This window comes from Papio anubis, chromosome 12 (genome assembly GCF_008728515.1).
Source record: "Papio anubis isolate 15944 chromosome 12, Panubis1.0, whole genome shotgun sequence".
NCBI classification, from domain to species: Eukaryota; Metazoa; Chordata; class Mammalia; order Primates; family Cercopithecidae; genus Papio; species Papio anubis.
In genome coordinates, this window is record NC_044987.1 from 1,872,089 (window position 1) to 1,894,725 (window position 22,637).

At 40.4% G+C, this 22,637-nt stretch overlaps 1 protein-coding gene and 2 long non-coding RNA genes across 10 annotated transcripts in view; 2 read left to right on the top strand and 1 right to left on the bottom strand.

The window, feature by feature from the left end:
• Positions 1-22,637, top strand: part of OPCML (opioid binding protein/cell adhesion molecule like) — a 1,159,098-nt gene that overhangs the window by 618,321 nt on the left and 518,140 nt on the right. The window lies entirely within an intron of this gene.
• Positions 19,537-20,342, bottom strand: LOC108582190. Its single transcript, XR_001895404.3, has 2 exons — positions 19,937-20,342; positions 19,537-19,813 (listed from the first exon to the last, which is right to left on the bottom strand). It is a non-coding gene; the product is annotated as an uncharacterized LOC108582190 (long non-coding RNA).
• On the top strand, positions 20,502-21,632 carry LOC116269800. Its single transcript, XR_004177618.1, has 2 exons — positions 20,502-20,781; positions 21,479-21,632. It is a non-coding gene; the product is annotated as an uncharacterized LOC116269800 (long non-coding RNA).

Consider the following 22,637-nt stretch of genomic DNA (forward strand, 5'->3'; position numbering starts at 1 on the left):
GGGTGGCAGAGTGAAGAGCAGTAGTACTACTGCTTTTTAGCACCAGTAGAGGAACACACTTGGAAAGTGTACCTGTCTGCAGAGACAGGGCCTTGTGGGCCCAAGGAGATACACAATACAGTGAGACAGCAAGGAGGTTGGCATGTCCTGGGTTGGGTCATGGTTGCAGGATCCAGCAGGCCTGGGAGAGCAAGGCTGTATTGACTCCGTGACACTCTCTGACATCCCTGATTGGTGGGAATGAGTCTGCCTCCCCAGCACACACACACCACACAAACACACACACATATACCCCACACACACACTACACACACACACACACCCCACACCCACCACACACACACCACACACACACACCACACACACACACATCACACACACACCACACACCCCCACACACACACCATACACCACACACACACCCTCACACACCCCCACACATACATTCCACACACACACACATACCACAATACCACACATACACCCACACACACACCACACAAACACACACCACACACACACTCCACACACACCACACACATACACCACACAAACACACACCACACACACTCTCCACACACACACACCACACACCACACACACACTACACACACCTCCGCACATACATACAAACCACACAAACACACACATACAACACACAAACACAATTCACACACACCAATAATAATAATAACTACACACACACACCACACATACAAACAAACCACACAAACACACACACACACACCACACACCACACACACCACACACTCCACACATACACACACCACACAAACACACACACATACACCACACCACACCACACACACTCCAGGCATACACACACATACACACACCACACAAACACACACAAAACACCACACCACACACACACCCACAAACACACTCCACACACACACCGCATAATAATAATAATATTAGATACCAAAGATGCGACGCCGCTTCCTCTCTGAAGCAGGCCATGGGAGAAGATGTTTTAAAGCATTAGAAATATATGTTCCATGGCTTTCTGAACCTTTCTGGAAAACTCAGCAGCTCTTATCTAAGCCCTTTGGGTAATTGTTTAACCTTTTTAAGTAAATTTGGCCCTCGGACTCGGTGTAGCTCTGTCTTTCTCATTTCCTTTCCTTCTGGTTTCTAAAAAAGGACTCTGCCCTCGGCCCACTCGCTGTGCTCACTAGGTGGCTCGCTCTGGGGGCGCTGGGGAGCCGGTCTGGCGGCAGTTTTTACAGATCTGATGGGATCCGGCAGCAAGACGCAGTGGAGAGAAAGAGTCGAGCAGGTCTCATTTGACCTTCCCAGGGGAGGACTTTTAAAATTACTTATTATTAACGGGAAGCTGTCTTCAGTCATGAGATGAGAAGAGGGAATTACAGTCCAAGACATCTTTAGGGCCGGCAGAAATTTGCATTGCCTAGTAAGTTAGAAACCAAGGGCTAACTTTTCTTCATTTTCTTTCTTTCTTTTTTCTAACATATACAAGACAGCACCAAATTATTTCAGGTTTGTTTGTTTATTGTTTGCCTTGAATGAAGCCGCTCTTGCTCCTGTTAGGTGTAATTGGAGCTCAAGTTTGCATGAAATGGGTCTGGGGGAGGGGTGCACTCTTTTCATCTTGGTCCATTCTCAGGCCCCTGTTGTCTCCCAATAAATGACACTGCCTGCTTGATGCTTTTTATACCCTGGTGTATTTTCGTTTAAGAAGTGAGCATTGAAGCTGTGATATCCAGGCTGCTCAGCACTGCCTAGCCTAGATCTGTGTATAGCTTTCCTGGTAGAGAAGTTGAGAGAAGAGAACTGTCTGCACCTTGCTCCACTACAAGATAACACTGCAGAGCCTTTAACAAAACCTGCAAGAGCCCAGGGGTGAGGGAAGGTTGTGGGGTGGGGACATGCTGATGCTATTGACACAAACAAAAGCTCCTGTTGTACATGGTTTGCTATGTGTCAGATGCCACATTAATTACCTAACACTTCATGTAATTTTCAGACCATTACAATCCCTATTAACAGCCTAGGGGTCCAGGTTTAGAACAGTTAAACCACTTTACCTTTGGTCATGTGGTTATCATGTGTCAGAGTCTGCATCTGCTCCTAGAAAACCTTTATGCTTCTTTTCAATTTCATAGTTTCATAGTATATACATGTATAGTCCTCCCCAGATATAGAGGACAGAGAAAACTTCCAAGTGCCACAAGCGGAAATAAACCAAACACATCCTTTCTGTTCCCGAAGGTCAGGAAATGTGCATTTCAGTTGAAGGCTGCAACTGTCTGCTGTCCCAGCTTTAGAATCTCCTTGCTTTGTGGAGCTTCCCTCCCCTCACCCGCACTCAAGTGAAGCCCATCTAGTACCACCTTCTGAGGCTGGAAATGGTGCACGCTGCAAACACTGAGCAACATGACAGGGTCCAACACATTCAACGGGGGATCACTGGTGCTCATGGCTTTGAACCTGCCCTAAATGTTGTACTATCCTGTTACTTGACCTCCCATAGCACATGTGGAACCTCAAAGGGCCTGCAAACTAAGACAGCGTGAGCTGGTCACTTCTTGGTAAGAACCCAACAATGAGACCTGTGAAGATGAGGGATACCAAAGTATAGAAGGAGGAGAAGTAATTTGTTTAAACCCTAAAATATGTCACTCCAATATCCTCCCTCTCATCCTTATATTCACGTTTTAATTTAAGACCATGAACACAGAGAGCATAGGCCTTGCCACGGATTCATACCCCAGAGAAAACCATGTGACTCGCTTTGACTTGCTGGTCCCTGGAGATACATAGTACTTAAATCAAAGCGATGCTGAAGGTCTTGACCTGGCTTCCCAAGAAAGTGCTGATCAAGGCCGGGCGCGGTGGCTCACGCCTGTAATCCCAGCACTTTGGGAGGCTGAGACGGGCAGATCACGAGGTCAGGAGATTGAGACCATCCTGGCTAATACGGTGAAACCCCGTCTCTACTAAAAATACAAAAAACTAGCCGGGCGTGGTGGCAGGCGCCTGTAGTCCCAGCTACTCGGGAGGCTGAGGCAGGAGAATGGCGTGAACCTGGGAGGCGGAGCTTGCAGTGAGCTGAGATCCGGCCACTGCACTCCAGCCTGGGCAACAGAGCGAGACTCCGTCTCAAAAAAAAAAAAAAAAGTGCTGATCAATAAAATTTTTAGAAATTGGTTTTGAATATTAAACATTTTCAGTGGATCTGAAGATTTATGGCATCTCAATTAACCAAGTTTCCACTGCATAATCAGAATAAAGAATGTTATCAGTGGTTGTTAAGTTTTCTGGCTAGTCCACAGAAGACAATTCAACTCACAATTACCCAAAATGCTATATACCAGCAATGAAGAATAACAGAAAACAACATTGTTGTAGAAGTAATTACGCAAAAGAGAGAAAAATGAATACGGTAATTTTCTATTTATTGTGAATGCCAATGTTGAAGAAAAGTAAGTGTAATTAGAAGAAGATAATATGGAAACATTTCTCAAAGATATTTCTGAATGCTTTCTGAAGTTTTGGAGTTTGTTGTATTGTTTCCAGTGCTTACCGTCTGCCTGTTCACCCAAAGGATCTTTTTGGAGACCACTTCACATCCAGGCAGCAGGAGAGGTCTAGGCCAAGTGACACTGGCTCCTGTCTACCCTGCTCATGTGCAATTAAACAGTTTATTTTCAGACACACGCCCTGTGTCCCAGTTATCGGGCCACCTTGACTACCCACTGATGCTTCCTGGTCATTGTTTGGAACCTCCTGTGATGGAGAAAAAAAGGAGTCACCATGTGTACACCCAGGGAATGGAGTAAGTCAGGGGTTTATTAGAGAGGCTGTGCTCACACTGAGATATTGTCTGTAAGGCACCCTGTGTAAGAGGGAGGAATTACAGAACTCAAATTTTTACCACCCTGTGCTTTTGTATGCCATCTCTAAAGATAGTCCTCTTCCAATTGTCATTTTTATGGCTTCTCCCATGCCCTTTGTTAAATGCATTAATATCTTCTCTCTATCTTGTGTTCTCAGCGTCTAACAGAACACCTAATGCTTAGTAGGTGCTCTGAGTTTTCTGAAAAGATTAATGCTTCTCCTTTATCTCTTATCTCTCTCTCTCTCTCTCTCTCTCTCTGTTTCTTCTCTCTCTCTCTCTCTCTCTCACACACACACACACATCTCCCTTTTCTAATGAAGATATTCTCACTCATGTTGAATAATTCAAAAGTCACTGAAATTACAACCATAGAGTCTGGCATTTGAATCCTAGTTGAGATACTAATATTTCCCTAAATAGTTGGTATTTCACTTGTCCTTCCTCTGTCTGCTTGCTATAATTGGAGTATTTGATAACTGCACAATATCATTGAAGCCACAGGCAGGAGATTCTGACCATTTGACAGGGAGGAATACCTGCTTTCTCCCTTCACCAAGGTCACATAATAGAGCCTGGCACATTCTGGAAGAATACCTGCAAATTTCAGGGATTGGAAAAGCCAATGTGAGTCATCTCTAAACACTCCAGAGGGCATCTCAGGATGAAGGAATTCATGGACCCATCTTCCTGGGTCCTAAAATGCAGCTGCTTCTGTCACAAGCTCTCACGATGAGGTCCCTGAATATGTATCAGCAACATGCCTCATGCTGTACCTGTGCAGTGGAAACAGTTATAGAATGTTCTTGATTATATGCTCTGCTTTATGATGGGCGAGTCAATGGGTGCTTAGTGAAATGTAAGATAAAGTATAACCTCTATCAAGAGGTTAAGAACACTGACTTTACAGTCAAAAGGCTCATTTCAAATCCCAACTCTGGTACTTAATGGCTGTATGTGGTTGGACAAGTGACTCAATTTTTCTAAGCCTCAATTTCCTGATTTAAAAAAAAAAGTAAGGACTAGATACCCACTTCACTGGGCTGATGGGAGGCAGTAAATGATGTCAAGTGTGTAAAGTCAGATTAAAGTCTTACATTGCAGCAAGAGCACAATAAACAGTTGCTATTAAGTTATATATATATATATATTTATCCATGCAGCATATATATGTGTGTGTGTGTGTATATATATGTGTGTGTGTATATATATATACACACACACATATGAAACTGAATTCACGATTAATCCATGCAGCATTTGTTGTGTACCCACCAGCACTATTCTAGGCAGTGTGGAAATTACAAAGCTAAATTAATTCTAGAATCTTCTCTCTGAGCATTCACGTATGGTGAATATGTGACTATGTTTGCAGGACATAGAGCCCACAAAACGGGAAAGGGGGATGGAGGAAGAGAGACAGATAAAAAGAGAAGGAGAAAGAAAATCTGCTTAAAAGTAAAATGCACCCTACTAGCGTTCACATCAGTGTATTGGACAAGTATATTTGGAACCACCACTTCACTAGGTATAGAACATTTTTGTACCCCAAAAAGCTCCTCCATGCCCCCGTTTTTATTGTGGTAAAAATCCATAGAATGTATCATGTAAACCAATTTTAAATATACAGTTCGGTGGCATTAAGTATGTTCACATTGCTGTGCCACCGTCACCACCATCCCTCTCCAGAACTTATTTCTTCTTCCTAAACTGAAACTCAGAATCCATTAAACAATAACTCCCCATTCTTCCCTCCTGCCAGCTTCTGGATACTACTATTCTATTACTATTCTATTCTACTACTTTTCTTTTTGTCTCTATGTTTTGACGGCACTAGGTACCTCAGATAAGTGGTATTTTATAGTATTTGTCCTTTTGTAACTAGCTTACTTAAGTTATTTATACATACGGTCTTTAAGGTTCATCCATGCTGTAGCATGGGCCAGAATTTCTTTCTTTCTTAAGGCTGTGTTCTGTTGCATGTATAGGCCACGTTTGTTTATTCATTCATCCTTTGATGGACACTTGGATTGCATTCACTCGTGTGAATAATGCTGCTATGAACTTAGGTGTACAAATATCTGTTTGAATCCCAGCTTTCAATTCTTTTGGTATATGCCCAGAAGTGGAATTGCGGGATCACATGGTAATTGTATGTTTAATTTTTTTGAGGAAACGCCACACAGTTTTCATAGTGGTAGAGTCATTTTATATTCTCACCAGCAATACAGAAGAGTTCCAACTTCTCCACCTTCTTGCCAACACTTATTTTCTGTTTCTATTATTTTCATGAATAGTGACTTTAATGGCTGAGAAGTGGCATCTCACTGTGATTTTGACTTGCATTTCCCTATTGATTAGTGATGTTGATATGCTTATTGACCATTTGCATATTCTTCTTTGGAGAAATGTCTATTCAAGTTGATTGCCCATCTTTAAACTGGATTGTTTCTTTGTTTTTCAACTGTTGGAGTTTTATATATTCTGGATGTTGACCCTTATCAGATATATGACTCACAAATATTTCCTCCCATTCTGTGGATTGCCTTATTACTCTTTTGATAGCGTCTTTTGATGAAGAAAAGTTTAACATTTTACTGTAGTTCAATTTGTCTTTTCTTGTTTTTTCCTTTTGTTGTCTGTGCTTTTGGTATCAGATCTGGTACCAAAATTTGGTACCAGATTTGTTATAGAAGATTTGGTATTTGGTATACCAGATTTAGTCTAGAAGGCACTGACAAATCTGATCTCATGAAGCTTTTTTCCTATCTTAAATTTTTTTTTATAGTTTTAGCTCTTATGTTTAAGCCTGTGATCCATTTTGAGGGTTTTTGTTTTTTAATATGGTGTAATATGAGTCCGACTTCATTCTTTTGTATATCAATATCCAGTTTTTTCAATACCATTTGTTGAAAAGACTGTACTCTCCCCACTGAATGGTCTTGGTATCCTTGTTAAAAGTAATTTGAGCATGCATTCAAGGGTTTATTTCTGGGCTCTCTCTTTCATTCCGTTGGTCTGTATGTCTGTCGTTATGCCAGGACCACACCATTTTGATTACAGTAGCTTTGTGGTATATTTTGGAAGCCAGGAAGATCGAGACCACTAACTTTGTTTATAGTTTTCAAGATTGTTTTGGCTATTTCCAGTCTCTTGAAATTTCATATAAATTTTAGGATTGACTTTTCTATTTCTGCAATGGAATGGGTCGATTGCTTTGGATTGAATTAATTATATTAAGTCTACCAATTCATAAACGCAGCATGTCTTTTCACTTATTTTTGTGCTCTTTAATTTATTTCAACAATGTTTTGAGTTTCAGTGTACATACGACTCTTCCACCTTCTTAGTTAAGTTTATTCCTAAGTATTTTATTCTTCTTGGTGCTATTGGAAATAAATTTATTTTCTTTATGTTTTCAGATTGTTTATTGTCAGTTTATAGAAATGCAATGGATTTTTGTGCTGATTTTGTATTCTATAATGTAATTTGTTTATTAGTTCTAATTTTTGTGCATGTTTATGGAATCTTCAGAGTTTTCTACACATAAGATTATACCACCTGTGAACAGAGATAGATTTACCTCTTCCTTTCCTTTTTTGATGCTTTTATCATCTTTATTTTTATTTTTTGAGACAGGGTGCCACACTGTCTCACTCTGTCACACAGGCTGGAGTGTAGTGACACAATCATGGCTCACTGTAGCCTCAACCTTTCAGGTTCATATGATTCTCCCACCTCATCCTCTCAAGTAACTGGAACCACAGGTGCAGGCCACCACATCAGGCTAATTTTTGTATTTTTTGTAGAGACAGGGTTTTACCATGTTCTACAGACTGGTCTCAAACTCCTGGGCTCAAGCTATCTGCCTGCTTTGGGATCCCGTAGTACTGGGATTATAGGTGTGAGCCACTGCACCCAGCCTATCTTTTTCTTTATTGCTTCAGGTAGAATGCCCAGTGCTATATTGAGTAGAAGTGATAGAAGCAGACAGTCCTGCCGTGGTTCTAATCTTAGAAGAAAAACTTTCCGTCTTTTCTCATTTAGTATGTTGAGTATGTTTTAGCAGTGGGATTTTTACATATGACCTTTATTAAGGTTACATAATTTCTTCCTATTCCTGGATTTATTGAGTATTTTTTATATTAAATGGTGTTAAATTTTGTCAAATGCATTTTCTGTATCAGTTGAGATGGTCATGTGTTGTTTTGTTTTTTCCTTCAGCTGGTTAATGTGGTATATTCATTGATTGACTTCCTTATGTTGAAACATCCTTGCATTGCAAAAATAAAGCTCACTTGGTTATGAGTACAATTCTTTTAATATGCTTTGAATTCATTTTGCTGACATTTTGTGAAAGATTTTTACATTAATATTTACAAGGGACATTGGACTAGTATTGGGTTTTTTTTTTTTGTTGTTGTTGTTTTGATAATGTCTTTGTCTGATTTTGTTATCAAAATAATGTTGCCTTATAGAGTGAGTTTGGAAGTGTTCTCTCCTCTTGAATTTTTTGGGAGAGTCATAGGAAAACTGTTAATTCTCCTATAAATGTTTGATAAAATTCACCAGTGATGCTATCTGGTCATGGGCTTTTCTTTTCTGGGAGGTTCAGATTTTCAATTTCTTTGCGATTCAGTCTTGACAGACTCTGTCTTTCTAGAAATTTGGCCATTTTATCTAGGTTAATTGATTTGTTGGCACGTACTTGTTCACAGTACTGTTTTATAATCCATTTTATTTCTATAAATTGAGTTATACCATGCCCTTTTAATTTTTGATTTTAGTTATTTGAATTTTATTTTTTTCTTAGTCAATCTAACTAAAGTTTTGCCCATTTTGTTATCATTTTAAGGAAAAAACTCATGATTTCACTGATTTTTTTCTATTTTTCCCATTCTCTATTTTGTTTATCTTTCCTATAATTTTTGTTAGTTTCCTTCTTCTGCTAGTTTTGTGTTTAGTTTGTTTTTCTTTTTTTTTTAGTTCCTTAAGGCTTAAAATTAGATTGTTGGGTGTTTTTTTTTTTTTTTTTCTTTTTTGTTGTAAGTATTTAGTGCTATGAATTTCTATCCTAATACTGCTTGTATTGCATCCTATAACTTTTGGTATGTTGTGTCTTCATTTTCATTTGTCACAAGATTGTTATAAAAATTTTTTTTTTTTTTATTCATTGATTGAGAGTGTGTTAATTTACACATATTTGTGGATTTCCAGTTTTCCTTATGCTGTTGTTTTCCAGTTTTATTTCATTCTAATTAGAATAGATACTTGATATGATTTCTGTCTTTTTAAATTTACTAATACTTATATTTTGCCTTAACATGATCTATCCTGAAGAATGTTTTATGTCCACTTGAGAAAAATGTGTTTTCTGCCTTTGCTGGGTGGAGTGTTCTGTACACTTCTGTTATGTCTAATTGGTCTGTAGTGTTGTTCAAGTTCTTTATTTCCTTATTGATCTTATGTCTGTTTGCTATATCTGTTATTGAAAGTGGAGTGCTAATGTCTCCTACTGGTCTTGTAGAGCAATTTCTCTGTTCAGTTCTGTCAGCGTTAGTTTTATATATTCAGATGCTCTGCTATTTGGTATATATGTTTATATTTTTTGTATCTTGTTGGTAAATTGACCTCTTTATTATTACATAACATCATGTGTTTTTTGTGAGAGTTTTGACTTAAAGTCTATTTTGTGTGATATCCCATAGCCACCTCTGGTCTCTTTTGTTTACTATTTGTAGAGCAAATGCTTTTTCAACCTTTCACTTTTGAACTATGTGTGCATTTAAATCTTAACTGGGTGTCTTGGGTACAGCATATAGTTGGATGCTGTTTTTTAATCCATTCTGCCCATCTGTGTTTTTAGATTGTGGCGTTTAATCCATTTACATTTAAAATAATTGATGTTAAAGTAATCACTGACTTACTATGCTGTTTTGTTACATGTTTTTTCTATACACTTTGTAAGTTTTTTTGTTCCTCATTTCCTCCTTTACTGTCTTCCTTTGTGTTTCGTTTATTTTTTATTTATTGGTAGGGATGCATTTTGATTTATTCTCGTTCTATTTTGTGTATGTTCTATAGGTATTTTCTTTATGATATATCCCCATGTTTTGCACATAGGGCTTATATACAATATCCTGAGGTTAGAAAAGACTATTTTAAATTGATAACGTAAGTTACATACAAAAACTCTACTCCTTGACAGCTTGGATCCCACTATATGTTACTGATATCACAAATTATTGGTTTATACATTGTGTACCCATGAACATGGATTTATTATTATGTATAGTTTTATCTTTTAAGTCCTATGAAAGAATAAAATTGGAGTTATAAACTAAAATGACAATAATACAGGTTTTTTTGGCATATGTCCATATATTATATTTACCAGAGACCTTTATATTTTCATACAAATTGGAATTACTTTCCAACTTTCTTTTGTTTCAACTTGAAGGACTCTCTTTCTTATTTCTTGAAGTGCAGGTCTAGTGGTAATGAATTCCCTCAGCTTTTGTTTATATGGGGATGTCTTAATTTCTTTCTCATTTTTGAAGGACAGCTTTGCTGGATATGGATTTATTGGGTGACAGATTTGTTTGTTTGATTTTGATTTTTCCTTTTAGCACATTAAGTATAAAATCCACTGCCTTCTGGGAGGCAAGGTTTCTGCTGAGAAATTCAGTGATGATCTTGTTGAGAATCTCTTGTAAATGATGAATTAGTTTCTTGCTGCTTTCAAGATTCTCAATTTCTCTTTGGTCTTTGACATTTTATTATAATATATTTCAGTGTGGGTAACTTTGGGTTTATCCTACTTACAGTTCATTGAGCTTCTTATATGTATATGTCCATTTCTTTCTTCAACTTTGGAACATTTCCAGTAGTTACATATTCAAATAAACTCTCTTCCCTTTTCTCTGTTTCTTTTCCTGGAACTCTCATAATGCATATATTGGTCTACTTTGTGGTGTTTCTTAAGTCCCTTAGGCTTTATTCCCATTTCTTCTTTCTTTAATCTTCAGACTGAATAATTTCAAATGATCCGTCTTCAAGTTCACTGATTGTTTTTTCTGCTTGTTCAAGTCTGATGTATTTTTCAGCTCCAGAATTTGTGTTTGCTTGTTTTCTTCTTCTTTTTCTATTATTTCATCCCGTTGTTCAGAGTCTAATTTTATCCATATATTGTTTGCATGATTACTTTTTATTCTTTGTTAAGTTTTTCTTTAGCTCTTTGAGCATATGTAAGGCAGTTTTTATAAAGTCTTTTCAGGTAAGTTTAAAGTCTATGTTTCTTCAGGAACATCTTGTGGAGATTTATTTTTTTTTCCTTTGAATGGGACATATTTTACTGTTTCTTTGTATGCCTAGTGACCTTTTGTTGAAAATTTGACATTTGAAAAAACAATTACCTCTTTAAGTCTTTGTAAACTGCCTCCATGCAAGGGAAGACCTTCACTAATCAGCAAGATGTGAAGGCTTAAGTTCTTAGGCCTTTCCTGGTCTTGTGTGCATCCTTTTTTTCCATTCCTCTGTATACATGGCTATTTTTATATGTCTCAATTTCTCAAAGAGTCTCACCACAATTTCTTCTCAGAGGCCTTAAGTGTTCTTTTGTTTTTCTCTGCAAGTAATCTCTTGCCCCAGGAAGCTGCAGATATGCCGTCCTGATGCATACCACAGCCTCCCCTTGCCTGAGATCCAAGCTGCTTTTGGTGTCTGGACTCTGAGGTCGTCATCACAGAGTTCAATACAGACCATGCCTCTGACATCTTTAGAGTTACAATCTAGGGTGGAAAGACAGGTAATAAACAAGGTAAATGCATCTGAACACACTATCATGTTACACAGTGATGAGTGCTCTGAAGAATAACAGAGTAGGGTAAATGAGTTGAGAGGGACAAGGGTCTCTATATTCTTGCCATGGTGGTCAGGAACCATGTGTCTGATGGTGGTAACATTTGAGCAGAAAGCTGATGAAAGTGCCAAAGTGAGCTATGCAAACACCTAGTGGAAGCGTTCCAGGGAAAGCGATGGCAAGGGAGTCGGGCTTATGGCAAATGTGTGCTCACTGTGCTCTAAGAACAGAAAGGAGAGGCTGGGCCAGAGTAAGCAAGAGAATGAGTGGTAGGGAATACCATGGAGTCACGGACAGATACTTCTGCCTTCAGATCTGACACGTAAGGAGCTTGGGGGCTGGCTCTCCATCCTCACAACAAGAAAAACTCTCAACACACTGAAAATAAACAATTCTTCTCAGATCCGTCAGAGAATTGAAGTCGTAGGACAGGCCACTACCTTAAAAACTGGGAGACAGGTAAATACAGAGATTCACTGTTTATTTTGGGCAGAAACTACCCCTGGAGTCAGATTCTTCTAGGAACTTTAAAAAGACTATGGACTGATTGCTGAAAACTAGATGTAGACTAACTTGAAATGTAAACCTTTTGAATAAGTCCTTGTGGAGTCCCCACACTTTCGTGGGTTTTCCCTCCAGAAACCCTGCTAGGTTCTCAGGGTGAAAAGGCATAGGTAGAGAGCCGGGTAACCATTTGGAAACATTCCCAGAGGATTCTGTTCCTCTTAACAAAAGCTTATTCTTGAAAGAAACTATTTTCTCACAGCCTAATTACATTTATTTTTTTTTGACTAGAACCTATCGCACTACAGGATGGGAAATACCCTGCTTTACCCCACACTAGCTAAAAGCCAAAAAACAAAGTTTGAAGAGACAGAGAAAATATCAGAGCAAGACTCAGATACGACAAGGATGTTTGAGCTGTCACACTGGAGGTTTGAAATTACTATGCTTGATATGCTAAATGAATAATGGAGAAAATGGACAAGATGCAAGAAGTGATGAGTAATGTAAGCAGAGAGATGGAAGTTCTGAGAAAGAATCAAAAGGAATGCTAGAAAGAAAATATTGTTACAGAAATGAAGAATGGGCTCATTTGATGGGCTCTTTGGTGGACTGGACACAGCTGAGGAGAGAAACAGTGGGCTGGAAAATATGCCAGTGGAAACCTTTGAAACTGAAAAGCAAAGGGAAAGACTTAAGAAAACAGAACAGAAAATCTAAGAACTGTGGGATAATAACTGTGGGATGCAACGTATGTGTAATGAGAATATCAGAAACAAAAGAGAGAAAGAAGCAGAGGAGATATGTGTAGAAATAATGATTGAGAATATCCCAAGATTAATGCCAGACACCAAACCACAGATCCAGGAACACTCAGAGAACACTAAGCAGGATAATGGCAAACAAACGAACACACAAACATAAAAGCCTATACTTAAGCATACGATTTTCAAACTGAAAAATTTCAAATGCAAAGAGAATTATTTGGAAGATACTAGCAGGGAAAAACACCTTGTTTATAGAGAAGCAAGGATAAGAATTATACTGAATTTTTCTTTAGAAACCAGGCAAGCAAGAAAACAGCAGGGTGAAATATTTAAAGCATTGCAAGAAAAAAATCATCAAAGTAGATAAAGACTTTCTCAGACAAACAAAAATTGATCAGATTTGTCTTCGATAGACTTGCTTTGCAAGAAATGTTAAAAGTTCTTCAAGCCTGGTGCAGTGGTGTATACCTGTATTCCCAACAATTTAGAAGGCTGAGGCAGGGAGGATCATTTGAGCCCAGGAATTTGAGTCCAGTCCGAGCAAGAACAGAGCCCTAGACCCCATTTCAAGAAAAAGAAGAGGAGGAGGAGGAGATGATTAACTTAAGCCAGTTCCGATAATGCTGTACCCCACTTCATCCTCCATCTCCCAAGCATTTACAGGTGTAGCTGACTCTTTAGTAATCAAATTATTTGTTCATGGTCACTTCCTCTTTTCTCTCTGTCCCTCCTCATATACACACACAAATATACTTTTTTTTTTTTCCCCTCAGTTGATGTTAGTTTCTTGAGGGCAGGAATAAAATTTCGATTTAATTAGGGTCCGGGCACGGTGGCTCACGCCTGTAATCTCAGCACTTTGGGAGGCTGAGGCAGGTGGATTACCTGAGGTCAGGAGTTCAAGACCAGCCTGACCAACATGGAGAAACCCCCTCTCTACTAAAAATACAAAATTAACTGGGCATGGTGGCACAAGCCTGTAATCCTAGCTCTTCGGGAGGCTGAGGCAGGAGAATTGCTTGAACCTGGGAGGCGGAGATTGTGGTGAGCCAATATTGTGCCATTGCACTCTAGCCTGGGCAACAAGAATGAAACTCTGTCTCAAAAGAAAATTCCATTTAATTATATCCAAGTAAGTTCTGTGATACTTTGCAGGGCATGTTAATAATGTCTGTTTGACAGAGGCAGGTAGATTGAACCTATCGTTAGCCCTATCTTCTTCCCAGTTGTGTAAGTAGGTACAATCAGACATGTTTATATTTGTGACCATAACAAAAATTGAAATAATAGTGAACATAAACAACTTTTCTTTGTGTGGTAATCTGCAATTTGCTCTTTCTTCCTGAAAAGTTTTTTCCCAACCTCTTTCTACATATGACAGGTCTTACTCATCTTTCAGATCTCTCTCAAATGCTACTTCCAGTTTAGTATTTTCTGATTTTCCTGTCACCTTTATCTCAATGGTTTATAGGCCTTCCAAGCCTGGCTGGGCATCTTAGTAATTCAGGAAGATGTTTTAGAATACAGATTCCTGTACCCAGCCCCAGATATACAGAATCAGGAATGCTTAGGTACAAATCATTGAGTCTGATTCACATGCAAGCAAAACTAGTTTGGTGCACTATTTTTTGGAAAAAATAACGTGTCTGAGCCTTTTAGTGTTTTCTGTTTACCAGAGCATGCAGGGGGAAGGAACTAGTTCTCTTCTCATACCCACAGAACATATATACTGTTAACTGTAACATACTCTTGCAAGTTATCTGGCCATATTATTATTATTATAGTTTTTTGAGACAGGGTCTCTGTCTGTTGCCCAGGCCGGAGTGAATAGTGCAATCGTGGCTCACTGCAGCCTTCACATCCCAGGCTCAAGCGACCATCCCACCTCAGCCTTTGGAGTAGCTGGCATGCACCACCACACCTAGCTAATTTTTTTGAAAAAATCCTGTAGAGATGGGGTCTCCCTGCATTGCCAGGCTGGTCTCAAACTGGGCTCAAGAGATCCTCCCACCTTAGCCTCCCAAAGTGCTAGTGCTGCGATTACAGACTTAAGTCACTGCATGAGGCATCTCCCACTGTGTCATCCCTTCACAGGACTTCGTTCTTGGGAGGGAAGATATTTAATTCACCTCTGTACCTCAAGTTGTGAGTACAATTTTTTGCTTTACTCTTTTTATTAAAATGTACAAAAAAACCCCACTCAAACTATTTAAATAAAGAGGTAGGCTGTGTTATGAGGACCATGGAATGCAGAGGAGTGAAGAATTTTGGTTTCTGAAAGGAAGGCAAGCAGGAGCTAGACACTGCTCAGAACAGAGGCAGCCACTCTGCCGCCTTCCTCTTTCCACATGGTCTCCTGGTCTCGTTCCTCTGTTTTCTCACACATGTGCTGCTTTTGCTCCTGTAGCTTTTTCTGCTTGCACAGAGTGGAAGATGGCCATCTGACCTCTTTTGGCTTCATAGTTCTCAGTTGAAGCGAGTCTCCACAGATTGTCCAGTATTTCTCTGTCTCAGTTCCAAATTTCTGGGAGACAAAATCAGATTGTCTCATCTTGGGTCAAGGGTCCACTCCTGGTCCAATCGAGCCATGTTTAGGGGCAAAAGTCATGCCTCAGATAGGATGCTCTTAACACCAAGTAATAAAATATAACATTAAAGATATGTAAAAAATGGTAAAATTGGCTGAGCATGGTGACTCATGCCTGTAATCCCAGCACTTTGGGAGGCCGAGGCAGGTGGATCATGAAGTCAGGAGTTCAAGACCAGCCTGGCCAAGATGGTGAAACCCCGTCTCTACTAAAAATGCAAAAGTTCGCTGGACATGGTGGCAGCTGCCTGTAATCCCAGCTACTCAGGAGGCTAAGGCAGGAGAATCGCTTGAATCTGGGAGGTGGAGTTGCAGTGAGCTGAGATCACGCCACTGCACTCCAGCCTGGGTGACACAGCGAGACTCCATCTCAAAAAAAAAAAAAAAAAGGGTAAAATGTATAGTCTGACTCAGTAGAGGGTCTCAGTAAGGTGCTAGAGGGAGGCAGTTCCAGGAATGGTCTCCATCGACTGAAGTGCTGACATCAGCACCTTTTATGGCTACAAGATGACTGCAGCAGCTCCAGACATCACCTTCTCATATAACAAAGTCCAAATGTAGTCATTAAGGGTTTGTGGGTGCCTTAAAAGAAATATTCTCCAGAATTTCTCTCCCAGCAGAGTTCCCTGTGGGATCATTGGCTAGGATCACATTTATGTACAGGCTGTAGCTGGAGGAGTCACGGTCCTGGAAAGAGGGTTTCTGGCATTCCCTCCCTCCCACTGATACTGGGATGAAGGATCCGTCAGCAAGTTATTAGTGAGAAATTGCTGATGCCACAAATGTGGTCCCTACACATTGTGCTATGGCTGGGGGCCGTGGAGGTGGAGGTGGTCAGAATTCTCAGAGAAGGATGAGCGTGGCCTGAAAGGGCCCACCGTGGGTGGTTCTACTGGATTTAACACATGTGCAATAAAGGGACAAACCAAAGAATGCATGTCTATTGCATTCACTGCCTTGCGGTCCTACCGTGATCAAAAGCCAAACACAGAGGCAAACTGGTTTTCCATGATCACCCATGATGTCTGCAGCAATCCACGTCTTTAACAAAAAAAAGCCAAGGGAAACAAGGCAAGAAACATGAGGGTTCCAGGCTGTCGAAAGGAAGTTTTCAACAACTTCACACAGTACAGTCAGGAAAGAAAACAGCCGTGGTAGAAGGAGATGGAAAAAGAAAAAAGTGACGAAGCAAGGCCAGCGTGTGGCGGGGAGCAGAAGACCGCAGGGAGACTCAGACGCAGTGGGAAGCGCTGAGCCGAGGGGGTGAGGCAAGGAAAACTTCTTAAATCAAGCTGAGTGCAGGAAGGGACTGGCTGGAAGACAGGAGGGACAAGGTGTGGGGAGGAGATAGCTGAGATTAATGAGCTCAGGCGACGCCAGGCGGGCTCCCGCCGGCCAGGCCGTGACATGACAGCACGGGCCCGGAAGACGCCCCTCTCTTTCGAGGTCAGTTATTTATTTATTTTGTAACGGAACCTAACAAATTCTAAAACCAGATAAATCCAATTACCCGTGTTTTGCCTTCAGGGAGTGCGAAAGATTAATGGTGGTATTTTGGCAGTAGCATAAAAAGAAATAGGAGGTAATAACAAGAAGGGCTCGTAAAGCGCTGGGAGAGCTGGCTGCGGCTCTCTCCCATGGGCCGCGGCTGTCCTGGGGCCATGTGTGCACCCTGGCTTCGGAGGCAGTGGGCTGGGCCCAGAGAGACCCCGTCCTTCTCCAGGGGGACTGAGATCCAAGACAGGACCCAGAGCACCCAGTGCCTTTTTAACTGACGCACCTTTTCACATGCTCTTTTGCCCTCTCCCACAAACCACAACAACTTTTAGTTTTAGTGTTTAGAGTGAATGTTCTCTCCACTTTACAGATGAGGAGCCTGAGGAAGGGAGAGGGCCTCGAACTCACTTCTCCTGATGCTGTCTGTGGTCTCGTGTGCTTTCCTGTGCTGCTATTAGGATAACCTCTTAGGGAGGGATTTGCCTAGACACAGTAGTGCAGCCGGTGCTGCTTACTACACTCCTTGGGCCAGGTTGCCTCTGCTCTACTGGAATAGTGAAGCTGCATGAGGAGGTCGGATGCAGTCTCTTTGCATGAGTCTCCTTTTGTATTTGTAGTTTTGTCCTGTGAAGTGTCACTGCGGTAGACTCCCAGGTCTTTGCAGCGTAGCTTTTGGCATATGAAATGTTTCTTCCAAAATGCCTTGCTTGATATTCACACATTCTACTTTTTAAGAAATGTAATTATTTTTATTGAGATATAATTCACATATCATAAAATCCACCCTTTAAAAATGTACAATTCAGTGGGTTTTAGTATATTCATAAGGTTGTGCAATCATCACCACTATCTAATTCTAGAATATTTTCATCCCCACTAATAGAAACCCCAAACCCATTAGCGGCCACTCCCCATTTCCCGCTTCCATCTAGCCCCTGGCAAGCTCCAAATACTTTCTGTCTCAATGAATTTGCTTATGCTAGACATTTTATATATGTGGACCCACACAATACACATGCTCTGCTTTTAACTTGTCTTTTATTTATCCATTCTTTCATTCACTCACTTCCTGTCTCATTCTTTCTACAAATGTTTTTGGAGCTCCTGTCCTGGTTCAGGCGTTTTTTAGGCACTGTGGGTGGAGATGAACAGCATGGCCTCTATCTTTAAAAAGCTTGTAATTCCAAGGTGAGGCGACTGAAGCAAGCAATTCAACACATCACGGTACTTGCTGAGATCCACTGGAAAGGGGCACGTGTATCATCAGGCTCTACCTGATTCCCATGGTTCTGTTCCAGAATTTCTGCATCCCCAGGGCCAGCCCTGACACCAGAGAGGCTTTGGGAGCTGCAGCCAATCGCCCTGGCACTCAGCAGTGCTTTCTGTGATTCTAGCTCAGCTCTAACGTTGGTTCCTAATTCCTGAGAACAGATTCCACTTAGCCCTCTCATTCTAACCTCTGAGACCAGTAGTTCCCAGACTTCAGCCTGGGTCGGGGTCACTGGAGGGGTTGTTAAAACAGCCTGCTGGGCCTCAACCCAGAGTTTCCAACTCAGTAGGTCTGGGTGGATGTCTGCAAATGTGAATTTCTCACATATTTCCCGGTGATACAGATGCTACTTGTCCAAGGACCCCTCTCTGAGAGCCACCGTCTTAGAACATGCCTTTCCCTTGTTGGTCTCTGTCCTGGTAGCCTGCCTAGTAAATTAATTTCCCTGAAGCTGAGGCCCTGCCTTTCTCTTGCTAGTCTCTTTTCAAGGACCCAAGCCTTGTGATTAAATCCAGGTTCAAGGCTAAAGGCCTGACTCATCATCTGTCTACTTATACTCTCAAATGTTGCCTGTTTCTGGGTTTGATGGTCTGCTAAGGTGCCAGTGAATGTACTGAATCTTGCCACATCTCATGTTTCGTGTTTCTGTCTATTGTGTTTTACCATTATCCACAGTTAGCTCCTAGGCGTACTTCAGCCTGAATTTTCCAAGCATAATTAATTGAGTCATACACAGGTGTCCACAGATAAGACAACAGTCAGTCCAAGATGTCATTGTCATGCTTCCTAATCCCAGCTTTCCTATTTCATAAGGTGGCTATAGTGACAAAAGTCACAATATTTTTTTTCAACCCTGGTGCTTCATGTTGGCAAGTGTAAGTTGAGAAAAAGAATGTGAAATAGACACCTCAATAGCCTTTGTAATTTAAATGTCCTCTGGTAAGATTGGTGGTGATTGGGGAATCATAACAAAGAATGTCGAGGTTCTTAAGAATTTAAGAAAGATGAAACATTTCAGTTAAACCTACTAGAAAAAATTATTGGATTATTGGAGATATCATAAAGTGTGATAAACTGGCTTAAAAAAAATCAAAGACCCCTGCTTTTGATACACTCATTTTTACTTTTAAAAAGGAATGTTTCCCAGATAGTAAAGTGCACACACTGTATTATTCCAATTTTATGAAGCTTAAGAACAGGACAAAACAAATTAATCATGACAGAAGTCAGTACAGGTGCTCAGGGGGCACAGGGAAGCTTGAGGGTCAATACCTAGAAATGGACGTGAGAAAAACTGGCAGCAGGATGGGAATGTTCTGTATTTTGATCTGGATGTTGTCAACCAAGGGTAGATGTGTAGACAAATCGCTGAGCTGCAGTCTTAAGATCAGTGCCCTTTATATGCACTTCACTTTATGAATGTTATTCCTCAATAAACATAGTGCTAGAAAAAAGGGATACAAAAACAGTTTAAAACGTGAATGTTAAAAGTCGCATTATAAAGGTAAAAATCGTATTTTATTCATTTAATTAAATTAGTAAATTAAAGATTACATTGTGCTTTTACCTTATTGTGAGATAATTTCCAAGACCCGTGACACAGAACTGAGTCTAATCATAAAATAGGAAAACATATTAAAACAATTTTTTAAAAGTAGCCACTCCACACAAGCATGGAGGTAGACAAGTGGATGAGTTTCTTCCAAAAGTCATGGAGCACCACAGATTAAAAGCTTGTTTTCTGTATAAAGACTCAGTGGATCTAGTCTCATTTCTTTCATTTCAGGGCAGAAGTACAGGAGTTTGAAGTGATCTGAGTAGGCCCTCCAATTACATTAATCACCACCACAGCAGAAAACCCAGCCCAAAGAGGCAGAGATGGATAAGCAAGCCATTGTGCTACTTCATGTTAAGGAAATCAGAGCCTGCCAGGTACAGTAGTGAGCCCTTCCTGTAGACTCCAGGGAAGGGTGACCTTGGCCAATCTAGTTCCAGGTACCATGGCAACCAGAAAACCTACAGCTTCTAGACTTAGAATTTCTTTAGAGGGAATGAGGTACCTCAGAACACTGTTAATTTTCTTCTTTCCCCAATTCCCAGGAAGAAGCGTCTGTCTCCCAGCTCCATTAATTGCTGGGCCGATGTTCGCTCTGTCTGGGATCTCTTCAGGGCCTGAAATAATCCCTTTTATAGCATAGAGAGGAAGTAGCAAGTCAGGCTGAGCAGAAAAACATGCTAACTACTCCAGAGTGAGCCAGAGCATCTATTCCTGATGCCCGGCCTTCAACTTTAATCAATAGATATTAATTACCATGGAGAACAATAACTGTCTTATTAAATCAGCAGGGATAAAAACAGGCCACAGCTACTAGTGAATGCTAATTGTCACTTGATGACTCCAGAGTTTCTAGGGTGAGCAGGCAAGTTACAATACGGTGTTTCCAATACAAGCCGTGATGTTAAATCCTCGTTATGGTGTCTTAATAATCAATCGGACTAGAGCGTACGGTATTTGTCTAATTAACTCCACATCGACACTCAGGAGCCAGCCTTGATGGCCACAGATGATGGATTAGTTATGGTAGCTTGGGCTTGATTACTGGAAGGGGTGCATTCTCTATGCTCTGGGGGACTCATCAACAGGGGCCAGGGTCTGCAAAACAACCTCTGGGACCCGATGTGAAGCTCCTTTAATATTTTACAATAGAATAAGAAAGGGAAGACTAATGCTGCCTTAGTGAAAGTTTAATTTCCTACTTATTAGAAGCGTCTAATCTGTCGTCTATCTTGTTAAGCACCCCATGCTGCTGCTGACTGCAGTGAGATCCTCAGGCCCTCTGTCAAGGGAGGAGGCAGGTTGAGGGTAGCCTTGACTCTTCTGTTTCTACTTTGCCCACTCAAACACCCCTACAAAGTCTTAGATGGTCTTCTATGACTTTCTCTTTACTTAAACACTCACATAGCATATTTCCTCTTCTCTAACAGTGACTTATACCTCTTTATTCTACACCACTTTCCTTCAGCCCCCAAAGGTCTAAGTGTACTACTTACTCTGTGCAAGTTTTCGTATCCTCATGGTGCATCTTCTTTTATTCTGCTTTCTTTCCAGGTTTACTGTCTGGGATATTCGGATTGTGTGTTCAAGCTTAGGAACTGTGAATTTTGCTTACCTGTCTCCATCTTGACAACTCTGCACGGGAATTCAGTGATGTCCATGCCCGTCTAGAGTGCCAGTGCATCCACAGTAAAAGGCTTGCCACTGACTCTGTTTTTCATGTTTCACATTGATATAGCTTGGCTAGGCCATGGAAACCCGGAGTCATGGAGAGAAGGGGCAGTCATGGGTGGGGAGAGTCAGCATAAATGCCTGACAAGAGGGTGTCTCTCTTGGTGTGATGAGAGTGTCAAGCTGACTTTTAATTAGTGTCCTATTTCCAAGGAGTATAAAGAGGCTTATAAGGATACCTATCTATGTTACCATCAGTTAGAAATGGGTAAAACTACACCCTATACTACAATCAAAAAGTAATAGCAGATGGATCTGAGATCTGAATATTAATAGAAATATGAAACTTCTGATAGCATCAGAAAAATAAAGAATTTTACCCATACATGCACACGTACTTACGTAATTATGGAAGCTGTGAAACGTTTTGTAATTAAGAGGAAAAACCCAAAAGCAATAAAGGAAAAGACTGATATATTGATAGATTGTCCTAATTAAATATGAAAGATCTCTGTAGAAAAGATAAGCAGGAGACTGGGAAAACATGATTAGCAATATTTACAGCATTAATATCTAGATTATATAAAGAACAGTCACATATCACTACCAAAAAAAGATAAATTACCCAATAGAAAGTAGACAAAAAATATGAATGAGCAATTACTTGAAATAAAATAGTGAATAAATATGTGGGAAAATGCTGAACCTTAATCAGGGAAATACAAATTAAAGCACTAAATACAAATTACCTCTCAAAAATGAATAAAAACTGTTTGTGTCACTGAGGACTCTAGGGAAAGGTGACTCTTAAACACTGCGGGTGAGATTATAAATGTGTGAGTCTTTTGGAGATGGTGATTGTCCATGTCTATACAAATAGAAAGTTGAATGCTGATTGACTTTTGCTCCCAGGCTCTGCAGGGGGAATTTAGAAAAACTCTTGGGAGGGACTTCTGATGGTCCAACCCCAGAAGGCGTGGTGACTGGGCAAGCCTGTGGAAACTGCCTAAATGGCTGCACAGGCTGAGGTCTTGCCAGCCTT